Source organism: Scyliorhinus canicula, chromosome 20 (genome assembly GCF_902713615.1).
Source record: "Scyliorhinus canicula chromosome 20, sScyCan1.1, whole genome shotgun sequence".
NCBI lineage: Eukaryota > Metazoa > Chordata > Chondrichthyes > Carcharhiniformes > Scyliorhinidae > Scyliorhinus > Scyliorhinus canicula.
Window position 1 is genome coordinate 64,645,322 of NC_052165.1, and position 8,322 is coordinate 64,653,643.

Consider the following 8,322-nt stretch of genomic DNA (forward strand, 5'->3'; position numbering starts at 1 on the left):
CTACAGTGAAAATAAACCCCCACACTCACGCAGCACTGTGAAGCCAGAGGGCATGAGCTGTATGGAAGTTCAAGACCACTGTTTATGGAGGCCAGGCTGTCCGGGATTAGTGTATGGGTGTTGGAAGGCTTACTTAATCCACAGCCCAAGGGAGCTTCAATGTGGGTGCTCTCTAAGAATGAAGTTGACATGCTAATTGCAGTCTTCATACAAACCAGAGGTGCCTCGCCTACCACAAGGGAAGCAAGTTTCCAGATCAGCTCCCTGATCCTTCCTTGATGAGCCAATTGTGCCAATTAAGTCAGCATTGGAATGTAAGAATGTGCCACTGATTGGGACCCAATGCTAACCCTTTAGAAGCATTGCACCCAAGGCTCATATTCACGTCTACATAACATAGAGGTGACACACTGCGGCACATGGTGCAGTGGTTAGCACTTCTGTCTCATGGCACTGCGGACCTGGGTTAATTCCAGCTCTGGCTCACTGTCCGTATGGAGTTTGCACATTCTCTCAAGAGCACCACATCTCCTCGGATGCGACAAAGTCAAGGACGGCAACGAGGGTCAACACATGGAGCTATGTTACAATGGTGACTGTGCCCACTAGATGCCTCCAGTTTCTTCCTCTTCCTCACTCTCCTGCTGTGTTTAAGTATATCCCCAGGGTCTACAGCTGAGGTTGAGGTGAACTGCTGCCTTCCACTCCCTGTTGTCTGAGAGTATATAAGTAGGGAAGTGTTGCTGCAACTGTACAAGGCATTAGTGAGACCACACCTTGAGTATTGTGTACAGTTTTCATCCCCTTATTTTAGGAGGGATGTCATTGCATTAGAGGCAGTTCAGAGGGAGGAGGGGAGGGGGGGTGTTTAAAATCATGGAGGATTTAGGTACAATAAATAAGGATAAGCTACTTCCGATATGACTGAAGTTTTGATTCCAGAGATTAGGGGCGGGATTCTCTGATCTCCCATCGGGTCGGAGAATCACTGGAGGAGCGCGCGAATCCCGCCACGCCGCTCCGACGGTAGGCTGCTGATTCTCGGCGACTGGAAAATCGGTGCCAATCATGCCGGGCCGGTCGCAGACTGTTGAAAGCGGCCCCCGCAGCAATTCTCTGTGCTCGACGGGCCGAGTGCTCTCTGAGTTCCGCCGAGTCCCGCCGGTGTCGTTCGCGTATGGTCCTACCGGCGGGACCTTGACGTTCAGGCTGCGGGGGCCGCCCTGGTGGGCCGACTCTGCGGGGGGGCCTCCGCGGTTGCAAGGCCCACGATCAGGGGCTACCGATTGGCAGGCGTGCTCATTCCGGGGGGGCTCATGTTCCTCCCCACCGGGCCCCAGTAGGGTGGACCATGTTGCCCGGGGGCCGGCCGTGGCACGCATGCGCGGACCCCCACCGGCCGTGTAGGGCCTGCTTTCGGTGCTGGAGCAGCCGTTCTAACCCCCGAGGAAGGGGAGAATGGCTGGGCCTGGAGGCCCGTCGACGCCAGCGTCGCTCGTGCCGGTTTTGACGCTGGCGTCAACACTTCTCCGGGATTTCGGAGAATCCCGGCCGAGGGATCTGTCTCCTGAAATGGGATAGAGCAATTTAGGCCTATACTCTCTCGAGTTTAGAAGAATGAGAGGAGATCTAATTGATTATTAAAATCTTGACAAAGTAGATGCAGAAGGGATGCTTTCTCTTGTGGGGATTTAGAATGAAAGGTCATAGTTTTTGGATAGGTGGTAGTAGATTTAAAACAGAGATGAGGAGAAATTACTTCTCTCAAAAGGGCGTGTAACTGTGGAATTCATTACCCCAAAGTGCAGTGGATGCCGGGACTTTGAGTAAATTTAAAGAGGAGATAGACAGAGTTTAATTAGTAATGGGTTGAAGGGTGATGGAGAATGGGCAGGAAAGTGGAGTTGAGGTCGAGAGGAGACCAGCCATGATCATATTAAAAGACGTAGCAGGCTCGAAGGGCTGAATTTCCTACCTGCTCCTAGTTCTTATATCTTTTATGTTATGACCTTTGCAGTCGTCTCCTGAGGGGCCTGTACCTTGAGCAGTTTTGCTCTCCTCCATGTGCAGAGCTAGAGGTATGTCGTTCACAGGGAGGGGGTTGTCAGATGGTTTGGACATCCCAGGGTCTCCTGGATGGAAGGCCTTGGGCTGTGCTCTTACCGATCCTCTTCCCATTGGGGCCTGTCTGCTCTTTCATGGGATAGAGGGGCATCTAGAGTGAGATTCAGAAACCTCATCGTCCTCTGGCGCTGACACTAGTGGATTCCCTGCCATGATGTGCAAGTCCAAATTCTCCATTGCGGGTGTCACCCTCGCAGTGGTGGCCTCGTTGTGTTGGAGTGACTGCACTATCTCCTCAAGCAGTAGGCAATAGGACCTCTCCTTGCAGACCAAGGAGGATGCTGTCATCCCTTCCTGATACTCTTCCTTTGTAGCTTCAGCAGCTCTGGGATGACCGGTCTCTGGGGCACATCGTCGGCCAGGGTCCTGGACCATAACATCCCTCCGAGTGCTGGATCTCTGAGATGTTCCTTCCTCCACCTGCGGTGGATCTTCAACTGTGAAGTGCTCATGTGAGTGACCCAGAAACCTGCCTATTAGTTGCGGGTGTGAGTATCTGTGCTGGTGGAGGGTGTGAGTGACAGCTGTGATGCCTCCTTGATGCTTCTCCGAGATGTCTCCCTCGGAGCTGCTCTGGTCTGTGGTGTCCAGAAGTTGCGAAGATGGTCGGGGCTGGTTCACTGATTGACTTGCAAGGGAAGCGAGATGGCATTGGTGTATCACAGGTGCAGACTGATGGGAGAAAATTAACTCACGTGAGGCTTGCACCATGGCTGCATGTGTTGAGGATTCTCACTTTTCTCTGCTGCCCCCTCTTTTCCCTCTGCACAGGTGCGGTCCAGCGCCTTGCTTGTCGGCTCCAGGGCTCTCTCCTCATAGGGCGTTAGGCACCTCAACTCGTGCATGGACTCTGGCAGGCTGTGCTCACTCATGCCCGTGGCTCTCAAGTTTGTCCTAGATTGAGACAGACGGGCAAAGTGTATGCGTGAGTCCTGCTGGGTCAGATGGTGATGAAGTCTGGCATGCGTGGTACGTGAGTGGGAGCGGGGATGTAAGGAACAGAATATATCCTGTGGAAAACATGTGGCGTGGGGGTCATGGGCGGTGGGGTCAAGGGTGCCATGGGAAGTATTGTGAATCAGAGATGTGGCTGGGAGAGAGATCACGGTGGAGGTGTTAAGGGTGCATGTAGGAGTGCAGCGGTACACAACAGGAGGCAGACTTACCCTTAACAAAGAAGGTTATTCGTCTTCTCTCAGCCTGTGCTCTTATGGAACGAGTTGGCATTCACTATTGTGTCCACAGCCTCCCAGGTGGGGCTGGTGACCTTAGTTGATGGCCGTCTGCACGATCGCAGGTAGACGATGTCACATCTCTGCTCCACACCACCCAGGAGTTTGGTAAGGGCTCCCTCCATGAATCATGGTGCTGTCTTCCTGGCAGCTATCCCCCGACTGGCTGGGACAAGTGTTGGGGAAGCATTTACAACGAGTGCCCCACTTATTTTCCCATTACAGAAGCAAACCGGCATGAGTGTTGTGTGAATCAAGTGGGAAAAATAAATTTGTTAAGGAGGCTGAATATTCGGTGACTTTTCCCACCGTAGGCACCAGCGGGAATCTCTTTTAAAAAAAAAGTAAATTTAGAGTACCCAATTCTTTTTTTCCAATTAAGGGGCAATTTAGCATGGCCAATCTACCTACCCTGCATATCTTCGGTTGTGGGGGGAGAATGTGCAAACGTCACACAGACAGCGACCCGGGGCTATGATGGAACCCGGATCCTCGGCGCCGTGAGGCAGCAGTGCTAACCATTGCACCACCATGCCATCCCGGTGTCAGTGAGATTCTCACAGGTTTTCTCACCAGAACCGACACTTTGAAAAAAGATGATAAGGTTCTGCCCAATATCTTGAACTCACTAACTAATCGCCTACCAGCTCACCTAATGAATGCCTTTGAACAGTCACCACTACTGGAATCTAAACAAAAAATCAGCACCTCCTCCCCCATTCTGTACTGAATTCTTACCTGTGTTAAATTCACAATTGAACGTGGGATCCGGTCTGGTAAATCTCTCCTTTATTCGCTCCAAAACCTTCACTTCCTGAAGTGTGGTGACAAGAATCGGATGCAATATTCCAGCTGGGGCTGAACTACTTTTATTTTAAATATAGGTTTAGCATGACTTTTTCATTCATGTGATTTAGATATTAAGAACTCGGTGATGAGCTGTTTTCCCAAATTGCTCCAGTCGGTGTGGTGAAGGTACCTCCGCTACTAGGCCGAGACTTCCACGATCCCAATGCAGATGCGTGGCAGAGAATGGCAGGACATTTCTAAATCAGGATGGTGTGTCACCTGGAGGTGGTGACTTTCCCACAAGCTTGCTACCCTTGTCCTTTTAAATGGGACAAGTCACAGTTTTGGGAGGCATTGTTGAAGAGGCCTTGGTAGGTTACTGCAGTGCATTTTGTAGATGGTGCGCACAGCACATACGGTTCCCTTGTGGGGGAGAGAGTCAATGGTTAAAGTGTTACTTCTTGCCCTTTCTACTCTATGCCGATTTCTAAAATATCAGATCGCCAATGCTTTATTAACTGCTTTGTTAACCTAGTCAGCTATTTTCAAAGATTTGGGCATGAACATACCTGGGTCTCTCTTTCCTTGCGCTCCCTTTCAATTTAATTTGTGTTGTCTCTCCCTTATTCTTCACTGCACAATGCAGCACCTCACACTTTTCTCCTGTGAATGTAATTTCCCACATGTTTGCCCGTTCTACCAGCTTGCCCTCTGGAAAACTATGTTGCCATCTGTAAATGTTGATCTGTACCCCCTCTATGGGCAAAATAATTGAATTCCATGTTTCCTGTCACGGCTGAGGGAACAGTCAGTTCAACATTTAACTTTCTATCAGGCCCTTCTCTGTTTCACTGCAAATATTTCTATTTGAACATAACTCTGGTATTGTGAACAATGTTTTGCTTTAATAGTTTTTTTTCTTTTTAATAAATTTAGAGTGCCCAATTCATTTTTTTAAATTAAGAGACAATTTAGTGTGGTCAACCTACCTACTCTGCACATCTTTTTTTTTCTTTTTTTTAAAATTTAGATTACCCAATTATTTTTCCAATTAAGGGGCAATTTAGCGTAGCCAATCCACCTACTCTGCACATTTTTTTGGGTTGTGGGGGCGAAACCCACGCAAACACGGGGAGAATGTGCAAACTCCACACGGGCAGTGACCCAGAGCCAGGATTCGAACCTGGGACCTCAGCGCCGTGAGGCAGCTGTGCTAACCACTAGGCCACTGTGCTGCCCTCTACTCTGCACATCTTTGGTTTGCGGGGGCGAAACCTAAGCAAATACGGAGCAAATGTGCAAAATCCACATGGACAGTGACCCAGAGCCGGGATCAAACCTGGGACTTCGGCACTGTGAGGCAGCAGTGCTAACCACTGCATCATTGTGCTGCCCTTTGCTTTAATAGTTAACAGTTTATGCCTATTTGGAAACAAATAGTCAGTGAATGGCAACAGATGTTAAAATAGTCCTTTTAATATCATTCAGATGATTTCTGGGATCTCGGAGCTGTTGCCAATCAGAGTCACCAATAATGTTGCCAATTAATAATGATGCTCTTTAGAGTCACCGGGTATCAAATGATACCACCACAAGGCTTTACCGGATATTGATCAAAGGACCACACAACTAGTTCAAGTTTAAAGGTGGTTTATTTACACACAAGGTTTACTTCAAAATGCAACACATAACACTACAAGTTAAACTACACCTAACAACTACAATAACATGTACTTAACCTCAGGGCAACCGACTCTATGCAGATGGACAAGGCCTTTGTCCGATCTTGCGTGGCTGGGTGGAAGAAGTGGCTCTGTTTCTGCTGGGCTCATCCGTCTGGTAGCGATCGTTGGTCTTGAACTTGTCTGTCTGGTCGTTAGGCTACACTTGGGTTGGCCTAGGCCGGATCCAAGAGAGACCGAGCACATAGCTGTGTCTCTTCTTATCCCTCTGGGATTTCGCACTCTTTGGGGCGGTCCTTGACTTGGACCAATAATTCGATCACTGCCTTCGATTTTGGCAAATAAAGGGGCGGGTGCCTTGATGGCTGGGCGTGTTCTTAGCGGTCATTGACCTTGGCTGTTTGGGCTCCCTGAGTAAAGGGAGTGGCGCCGATTAGTCTGTATCTGTATCTGTATCGGTTACCTGAGTACAGTTCTTTTGTTCTGGGGAAATGGGCCATTAGAATGCCGAGCGGGGGTTTCGATCGCGTCTAGCTATCTGCACACAAGGCCTGAGTCTGTCTGAGTCCTGGGTTGGCCATAATTCCCATGGTCCTTTGCAGGTGGCCATCTGAGATGGCTACAGGGTATAACATCAGCAACATTAATGTTGCACATAAAATGATAGGACATGATTATTATAGAATGTATCTATAATCACACTGGAACCTCAGCGTTTACATGAATGACAATATGCAAGGTTAATTATTCTGGTTCGAATGAATAAATGGCTTCCATGTTTCACTTTCAATTAATTGAGATTTGGTCAAGGGTCACAGATGATTCAAAAGAGTTGGGGCATCACAAACAATTTATTGAGAAGTGACAGTTCAAATGTAACTCATGATTGAATAGATATAAAGCAGACGAGATCAGTTTATTCGTCTTGGGTGGGACAGTTGAGCTGATGTGGGTTTTGCCCTCTTGGCAACAACATCTGGTTCTCTCCCTTGCTGGCTAAGGTATGGATCTGGAGCTAGCATGGGCACATATTCGGGGACTATCCCCCATCGGATGAGATTTTCCTTCTTTTGTTGCACATGTTTGTTCCTTATTTTCAGGAACCAGTGGACAACTTATGTCAATCATATTTGTTTACTCATTCAATTGTCCAATTGTCAGGGAATAGGTGTCCTAATTTAGGTTTCTACTGCAAGGAATATCATCGTCACTTTTCTCGTGAGGACATCTTATTCCCTTCATAGACACATAGAATTTACAGTCCAGAAGGAGGCCATTCAGCCCATCGAATCTGCACCGGCCCTTGGAAAGAGCACCCTACTTAAGCCCACACCTTCACCCTATTCTCGTAACCCAGTAACCCCACCTAAGTTTTTGATCATTAAGGGTAATTTAGCATGGCCAATCCACCAAACCTGCACATCTTTGGACTGTGGGAGGAAACCAGAGCATCCGGAGGAAACCCACGCAGACATGGGAAGAACGTGCAGACACTGCACAGACAGTGCCCAAGCCAGGAATGAATGAATGAATGAAATGAAAATTGCTTATTGTCACAAGTTACTGTAAAAAGCCCCTAGTTGCCTGTTCGGGGAGGCTGGTACAGGAATTGAACCGTGCTGCTGGCCTGCCTTGGTCTGCTTTCAAAGCCAGCGATTTAGCCCTCTGCTAAACCAGCAGAGCTGGGACCCTGCAGCTATGAAGCAACAGTGCTAACCACTTCATTCAGATAACGTGTTTAGATACATGGGTTATGATCTCTTTCCCAAAAGCCTGTTTCTATGTAACATCCTTGACTAGATAATGATAACTGTGATGAAGAAGCCTTATTCATCGTTATTATCATTGTTCTATGTCAGCAGAAGCAGACTGCTGGGGAATTTTTAACCAGAAAGACAGATCGAGAGAGCACGGCAGATCTATTTCTATAGCATTATTTGTTCAAATTTTATAAGAACTATAGACCACCATTTCTTTCAAGTGAAAATCATCATGCTTTTCAGACTTATTTTCCTGATTTATCTTTAACCAATTTCTGCTCCATTTTCCAGGGGTTGTATTCTTCTTGCTGCCCCCACCCCCACCCCACCCCTCCGACGACCCTACGCCTTCTTTTCATCTGGGCACTACATAAACCATTTCAGTCTTTTGTTGAGATGAGAGTTGACTTTCTGGCTTCATTACAAGGCTGGAGATTGACCATTCATTTACGCTTCTCCCCCTGACCCTGTAATATAAAGCGCACGGTACCTTTGAACTGTAATTAACTCTAGGTTTCTTTGAATTGCAGTCACTTGAGATGCTTGCCTGTTTCTTAACCAGACGTTGCATTTAATATTTTTAATTCCTAAAACTAAATGCCATACTGTTTTTTAAATCAATATTTTTATTAAATTATCAAATATAAACAGTAATATACATATGGGTAAAGATATACACATAATATATATTACCCAATGGAACAATGAACCCCTATTACTAAACTAAGCCCCTCC